Genomic DNA, 8,498 nt, shown 5'->3' on the forward strand with positions numbered 1-8,498 from the left:
CACGACAGGGAAAAAAACTACACATGGGAGGAGCTTTACACATTACTGTAGATTATTATTTTTATTATTATTGAATATTACAGAGGACAACAAATATAATTTATTTACAATTGTATGACTCTAGACAGCAATGTACTGCACAAAACGACTCGTAAAAACATGTTAGAATTAACTTATTTAACCTTTTTGATACCGTATATCAAAATCAATAGGTTACTGACAAAGTGAAAAATACATTTAAAGAGTAGACCAAGCATTCTGTAATTATCTCATCCATCCCATATGCACAGTAATGTTACACACTAAATAGTTTGACATGTATATTTTGTTCATATTTTGGAGGCCTAACCTGTAACGTACAGTATTTAAATATGACCTAAATGTGCCATCTAGTGGTTGTAAAGGAGAAGAAAACACTGCATTGGAAATGTAAGCTACTATTTATATAGCGAATTTGTAATGGCGTCTTTTTACAGGCACTAACTACGCCATTCGTTGGACAAAGCCTATGGGGGAAATTAATGGCGTTTTTGTAGGGTTTTTGGATAAACGCCGAAAATATGGTTTGTGAACACAGGCTCATATTATGAGATAATCTTCATCAGCTAACGTCACCTTTTGTGAATTTTGAAGAATGTAATGTGTAACCTTTAACTAGGCAAGCCAGTTAAGAACACATTCTTATTTACAATGGACGTTGTAAATATGGACGACGCTGGGCCAATTGTGGGACTCCCAATCACGGCCGATTGTGAAACAGCCTGGACACAAACTAGGGTGTCTGTTGTGACGCCTCAATAGACAATGGACCTGACAGCTCAGAGCTTCTGCTCTTTTCTGTCCATAAAAAACAAATGGATTGGTGGAAGGGGAAGGCCAGGAGCAAGGAAGGCTGGAGTGGTCGAGCAAGGCATCCCCCAAGGCTATATGCCCTAAGGTTTTTATCAGAACAGGCGTAGATTAGTCTCACCATTTTCTTTTCCCGACATGAGTTTGTTGTGTAAAAAATAAATTATAGCTCACAACTGTGCGGGGCGAGAGGGTGGGGGCGCTAAGGATGCAGTGCCTTACATGCTGACCAGACCGGAGCGTCGCAAAATAAATGTGGAAATCCATGTTATTCAATTATTGAACCCACACTGCTCGCGCGCGCCAACGAGCGTCTGCGTTACCAAGGGCTTACACCTTGCCCAACGCTTCGAACACACCGACTGCGTTTTGCATCACTGCTGCATAACATTTTTGCGCAGCTAGGCAACTATACTGATACAGGTACCTTTTGCAGATGGTCGCATGCGGTTGGACACAAGGAGAGAATCATTTTCGCAGTATCCTCAAAACCGTGTCTTTTTGACACAACTGCTGACAGCTACAGGGACATAAACACAAAAAATGCAGCTTGGAGACAAGTGTCTACGATAGTAGGATTGTCAGTTTAGTTGTGAGTTTGTGCTAGATGTGGCTAGTTAGCGTTAGCTAGCTAACCTAGCTTGCTAACCTAGCCAATGAGGTGTGTGTGTGAAAGAAATAGTCAAATAAATTATGCTAGTTACTACCCCTGATAACTTTACGAAATAATAATGTTTGAAAGTGTCAGTGTGTATGCTAGATTAATAGAAATGGTAGATACTACTGTACCCCTGATAATTTGGTCAGATAACTCACACACACACACACACACACACACACACACACACACACACAGTTATCATGGACATGTCACAATCTAATAACTATAGTTATGCTAGGTAATGGTTTGGCTTATCATGTTCATGTCTATGTAGAAGACTGTTGGAGGAAGTGAAGAGGACTCAGGGACAGGTATCAGAGCGAGAAGGGCAGAGAAAGAGAAGAAGAGGTCTGGGTCAGCAGCTTCAGGCCAGCAGCCTTGGCACTTCTGCCACATTCTTTCTTTTCTGGATCCATTTATTGTGCAATGAGTGGCAATTTTACAGCCAGACCCTCTACTACGTCATCCACAAGTGTTGTCGCCACCGGTGCATCAAGACCTTCAACGTCACCTACAAGTGCGACCATCGCCTCCACCGGTGCAGCGAAACCCTCTACAACGTCTACATCATCCACGAGTATGACCACCACCGGTGCAATCATGGAAGATGAGGAAATGGGAGGAAGCACCTCTGGATCTAGGACCACCTGAGATTATTATGAACCTCGCGGAAGTGACCACTGAGGACCTCGTTGAACTGGATGTGGCCGTGGAGAGGAACAGAGAGAAACGAAGAGGAATAGCGTCACACCAGGCGTCATCGGAGGTACCAGCCCCCAGATCCACTCAACTAATTTCAGCAGAGGCTCCTCCAAGCCGTTCGAGAGGGATGCATCCCAACCTGATGCTCACAGGAAGGAGGATGAGGAGACCCTCTTTGCCATGAGCCTGGTGCCAACACTGAAGAGGCTGCCTCCAGCAAAGAAAAGCAGCAGTAAAGGTTAAAATGTATCAGCTGCTTTTCGATGACAAGTTCATGGGTATGTTTTTTTTCTTCTCCACATCACAGGTAGTGTCATAAGTGTTGCGACAGTAAAGTAGGTTAATTGGTATTTCAGATCAAAGTATTAATATGAGGCAAATGTATTTCTGTTCCTGGGTTAGAAAATATCCTAAAACAACAGTTTGCTGTCTAAATATTTGCCTGTCACATTCATCTTTCGATCTGAAATACAAATTCCATGAGTAAACAGGAAGTATTACCAACTTTACCACACTGTTACTATATTTATGCCACTAACGACACTATACAAGCAGTATTTAGTTAACATAAATCTCACCTTTTATGGTGTCATATTATGTTAAGCTTGTATGTGTTGTTTTTCTCTTCCCTTTCAGAAATGGAGTCAATTTAGCCGACCAGCTCACAGGAAGGACAGGAAGAGGAGAGGAAGGACAGGAAGAGGAGAGGAAGGACAGGAAGAGGAGAGGAAGGACAGGAAGAGGATAGGAAGGACAGGAAGAGGACAGGAAGAGGAGAGGAAGGACAGGAAGAGGAGAGGAAGGACAGGAAGAGGAGAGGAAGGACAGGAAGAGGAGAGGAAGGACAGGAAGAGGAGAGGAAGGACAGGAAGAGGACAATAAGGACAGGAAGTTGTCTGGTGTTGTTTTGACCTCCCTCATTGTACCTTTCTTTTCACACACGTCAGTTCTGTTTAAATTCAGTCAATTCATAAAGTAATTTGTTTATAAAGTCTTAGGATAGCATTCATTATTAGTGTTACATAGATTTCTGAATTGACAGACAGAATTGAAACTCATACACCGGAGAATTCACAGATGCTCTTGTTGGTTTTTTACGAGACTAAAGGTGAATATATTTCTTTCATTGAAAACCAGGGTGTTGAAACTGTTTGTGAAGTTATGTTCCATCGATGGGTCAATGACGTCCAAGGGCCATTTGTTTGTTTAGCTGTGTTATGGCTACACATTATTACATTTTTTCCAGAGACAGAGACACACACACACCTCTTCTCCACTCCTCTCTGTGCCTCAGATCTCCAGCGCCCTGCCCTCTCTCTTAATGGCCATGTCTGAAGTTCCCCTACTACGTTTAGGCTTTATGAGTAGTCCCTGTATCGGTCTGCAGTTGTGCCAAAAATACATGCTCTTGTTGTTCTTACAGATTACAGGCTACACATTCATTTTATTTATTTTTTACACATACACACCTCTTTCAATAGTTCTATTTTTAAAAACATTTTTACAACACACATACCTGTCATGTTCTTTCCTGTAGTTGAATACTAATTAAATTATGTTTTCATAGTCAGTTGTTTATTAATATCTCATTTAGACTTAATCTGCTTGTTTTCTTGATGAAAGTAAAAAACATTCTCTTCCCTAATTTGTTTTTTTCCACCTGTATTTTGTCAGGCCAGTGAACATTGTGGTAAACTGTACTATTTGAATGGACCCTAGGTTACCCTTTCCCATCATACTAACTGTATGTCATATAACCTTAATTAGTGCCCCAGGTGTGTATAATACTGACGTTAATGGGAGAGGGAAGGGGTTTTAAGGTGTGGTCTTTACTCCAAAATGTCACTTAAATATAGCTTCCAAATGAAGAGAGACAATGATACATAAAGTAATCTAGGGAAAAAATGCTACTTTATGGACAACGGTGAATGGTTCATAAAATAACCTTTGTGGGAGGGGGCTCTTAAAAGAGCAGTTTCACTCCACGGCATACTGCTATGGGACTTCACTTGCTGGCGATGAGAAGTAGGTGGTAAGCTTCTCCCTCACCTGGAGTGCCTGACTTGGGGCATTGTTGGCACTTGCCCTGGTGACATCAGGTACAGGACCATTTGGCGTGCCTATCTCCACCCCGAGCGGCTCCTGGAATGACCTCTGCATGTAGTTATAGAGAACACATGTGGCCTTCACGCAGGCATCAACATTTGAGGGGCTGAGACCAAGCACTCTCCAATACATTCTCCACCGGGCTGCCAGAATCCCAAAGGCGCATTTAACAACTAGCCTTGCCCTGGACAATCGTTTGTTAAAGATCCTTACAGGCTTTGGCAATGGCAGCTGGCGTCCAGCGTAGGGCCTCATGAGGTTGGGTCTTAAAGGGAATGCCTCGTCGCTGACGAAGATGTGGGGAACAGGTCTTCAGCTCCAGGGAGTGATGCAGGTGGTGGAATCTCCAGGGTGCCATTCTGAAGTGCCTGGCCGAAGGCAGAGTGGGGAAATTCCACCTCTCCAGGAACTCGGCAGCGATGGCCCTCCAGTCTTCCTCCTTGGGAACAGGCATGTATTCACCAACCAGACAGTCCCAAATGGCTTGTGCCACAGAGGGGACAATGCCTGCCACTGTGGACCGTCCAACTCGAAAGCTGAATCCAATGGTCCTGTAGGAGTCCCCTGTCGCCAAGAATCTAAAATATAATTCAAAATAATTATCAATATTGCTTGTAACTTGAATTCCACCCACATATTATATCTACTCATATATCTATCATTACAGTTTATTATGCTCTACTAATTATATTGTAATACTCAATTCCACCCACATATTATATCTACTCATATATCTATCTCATTACAGTTTATTATGCTCTACTAATTATATTGTAATACTCATCAACCATCATTAACAATGCCTTGAAACACTACAATTCAGTCTATGACTGTATCAATAAACTGTAGCCCAGGCCAACTCTACTCTTAGAAAGAATGGTACTATCTACTTAAAAGGGTTCTCCGGCTGTCCCCATAGGAGATCCTTTTTGGTTCCAGGTAGTACCCCTTTTGGTTCCATGTAGAACCCTATTGGGTTCCATGCATAACATTTTCCCCAAAGGGTTATACCTGGAACCAAAAAAGGTTATCCTATGAGGAAAGCAGAAGGACACTTTTGGAACCTTTTTCTCTAAGAGTGTATGTGAGTCCAATAAGAATGTAATGAATGACTGTAACTGTCTTGAACAACAATGGGTCGTGGAGAAGACTACCCTACCTTCATCAGGACAGAAGGCACCTCAACTTTATTTTCATTTGGTAACATTGCATAATTAAAAAAGGATTATAAACCAACTTTGGGAAAAGTTATAGTCCTAATGAACATTCTGTAAAAGTACATCTGATATCAAAAAGGAACTATTAACCAGAGAGCCCTTTAGCTAGCTAGGTTGCACATAAAAACAATGTATCAATCAATTATGGTATCAAAGGCTATAAAAATGTACTAGAATGTAGCTTACCGGAGACAAATCACCAGGCGTTCAACTCAGCTGATGGACATCCGGTAGTTGGTATCCATCCGGGCGATCCTGGCTCCAACCATCTGGAGCAGGTGATCGAACTGGCTTCGGTCCAGACAAACGTAACTTCGAAATTACTCTCCAAACATTCGAAGCTCTTGAATGAGACGGTGGAACTTCCCTGCCTGCTTTCGGGACTTGAACCATCTCTGGAACCACACAGACCTGCGCTTTCGGCGGGGCTGGTCCCAGCCCAACAGCGCGATCAAGACCACCTTCCTCAACGTTGGTCTCATTGTTGAAAGAGCCTACGCTGCCATCTTGACTATTTGTTATTGCATTTCGCTCCAAAACTTCATTTGAGGGAAATTATATTATAGGCTCTCACAATTAATTTGTGGATGTCATCGAATAAATAATATACTTGGCAAATAAATTAATAAAACATTTAAAGAAATTCTCCAGTCAAACTGTTTTTATTATGTAATCCCACATTTTTTTTACTGGATATGTGTGCAACAAAAACATTCACATTTTGCTACTTTCTGTCAAGTAAGTCTACGCATACAATTGTATGCATATGTTCGATAAATCAAACGTATGCACCACACAGAACGCACAGCAACTGCCTCTGCAACACACAGCAACTGCCTCTGCAACGCTGCAAGGCAAACTCAGCGTTCCATTGGAAATGAATGTACTTCTGGTGTTTCGAAACGCAAGGACACAGTCGGTGTGTTCGAAGGGTAAACCGGCTGCGCGCGTGCGCTATCGTGCATAAATTTATTTTGCTCCCCCACACCAAACACGACCAAGACATGCAGGTTAAAATATCAAAACAAACTCTGAACCAATGACATTAATTTGGGGACAGGTCGAAAAGCATTAAACATGTATGGTATTTTAGCTAGTTAGCTTGCACTTGCTAGCTAACGTTAATTTGTCCTGTTTAGCTAGCTTGCTGTTGCTAGCTAATTTGTCCTGGGATATAAACATTGAGTTGTTATTTTACCTGAAATGGACAAAGATCTCTACTCCGACAATTAATCCACATATAAAACGGCCAACCGAATCGTTTCTAGTCATCTCTCCTCCTTCCAGGCTTTTTCATCGTTTAAATTATATGGTGATCGCATCTAAACTTTCATTGTATTACCACGACTACCGGCAAAACAGTTTCTGTCTTTCTAACACCCACGTGGGTATAACCAATGAGGAGATGGCACGTGGGTACCTGCTTCTATAAACCAATGAGGAGATGGGAGAGGCAGGACTTGCAGCTCGATCTGCGTCAGAAATAGGAATGACATCTATTTTAGCTCTTGGTGTCGCAGACGCTCGTTGGCATGCAAGCACTGTGGTTGCAATAATTGAATAACATGGGTTTCTAAATTTATTTTGCAACGCTTGTGCACGCGACGTGTCCGGTCTGGTCAGCATGTTAAATAGAAGTCATTCCTATTTCTGACACAGATCGCGCTGAAAGTCCTGCCTCTCCCATCTCCTCATTGGTTTATAGAACCATTCTTTAGTTTTTCATTCTTACTCTTCCCAATTCACTTAAACTATATTTCTTTATTTCCCATGGGCTTCACCAGAGTACCCCCTAGTGGCTGGAATACAACTGTTATAGCCCCTTACAGATCCTTGCAACATTGGGTCGTACATTATCATGCTGAAACATGAGGTGATGGCGGCAGATGAATGGCATGACAATTTGTATTATCTTTTTATTTCACCTTTATTTAACCAGGTAGGCTAGCTGATAACAAGTTCTCATTTGCAACTGCGACCTGGCCAAGATAAAGCAGAGCAGTTTGACACATACAACACAGTTACACATGGAATAAACAAACATACAATCAATAATACAGTAGAAAAGTCTATATACAGCATGTGCAAATGAGGTAGGATAAGGGAGGTAAGGCAATAAATAGGCCATGGTGGCAAAGTAATTACAATATAGCAATTAAACACTGGAATGGTAGAATGTGCAGAAGATGAATGTGCAAGTAGAGATACTGGGGTGCAAAGGAGCAAGATAAATAAATAAATACAGTATGGGGATGAGGTAGATTGGATGGGCTATGTACAGGTGCAGTGATCGGTGAGCTGCTCTGACGGCTGGTGCTTAAAGCTTGTGAGGGAGGTAAGAGTCTCCAGCTTTAGTGATTTTTGCAGTTCGTTCCAGTCATTGGCAGTAAATAACTGGAAGGAGAGGAAGAATTGGCTTTGGGGGTGACCAGTGAGATATACCTGCTGGAGCGCATGCTATGGGTGGGTGCTGCTATGGTGACCAGTGAGCTGAGATAAAGCGGGGCTTTACCTAGCAGAGACTTGTAGATGACCTGGCCCAGTGGGTTTGGCGACGAGTATGAAGCGAGGGCCAGCCAACGAGAGCGTACAGGTCGCAGTAGTGGGTAGTATATGGGGCTTCGGTGACAAAACAGATGGCACTGTGATAGACTGCATCCAATTTGTTGAGTAGAGTGTTGGAGGCGATTTTGTAAATGACATCGCCGAAGTCAAGGATCGGTAGGATGGTCAGTTTTACGAGGGTATGTTTGGCAGCATGAGTGAGGGATGCTTTGATGCGAAGTAGGAAGCCGATTCTAGATTTAATTTTGGATTGGAGATGTTTAATATGAGTCTGGAAGGAGAGTTTACAGTCTAACCTGACACCTAGGTATTTGTAGTTGTCCACATATTTTAAATCAGAACCGTCCAGAGTAGTGATGCTGGACGGGCGGGCAGGTGCGGTCAGCGATCAGTTGAAG

The 8,498-nt window shown here is 42.5% G+C and overlaps 1 long non-coding RNA gene across 1 annotated transcript; it reads left to right on the forward strand.

Moving 5' to 3' along the window:
* The first annotated feature begins 11 nt into the window (after positions 1 to 11).
* LOC129814174 (uncharacterized) lies at positions 12 to 6,178 on the forward strand. Its single transcript, XR_008753237.1, has 2 exons — positions 12 to 2,490; positions 2,849 to 6,178. It is a non-coding gene; the product is annotated as an uncharacterized LOC129814174 (long non-coding RNA).
* Positions 6,179 to 8,498: the final 2,320 nt, after the last annotated feature.

The sequence above is a fragment of the Salvelinus fontinalis genome, chromosome 17 (genome assembly GCF_029448725.1).
Source record: "Salvelinus fontinalis isolate EN_2023a chromosome 17, ASM2944872v1, whole genome shotgun sequence".
Taxonomy (NCBI): domain Eukaryota; kingdom Metazoa; phylum Chordata; class Actinopteri; order Salmoniformes; family Salmonidae; genus Salvelinus; species Salvelinus fontinalis.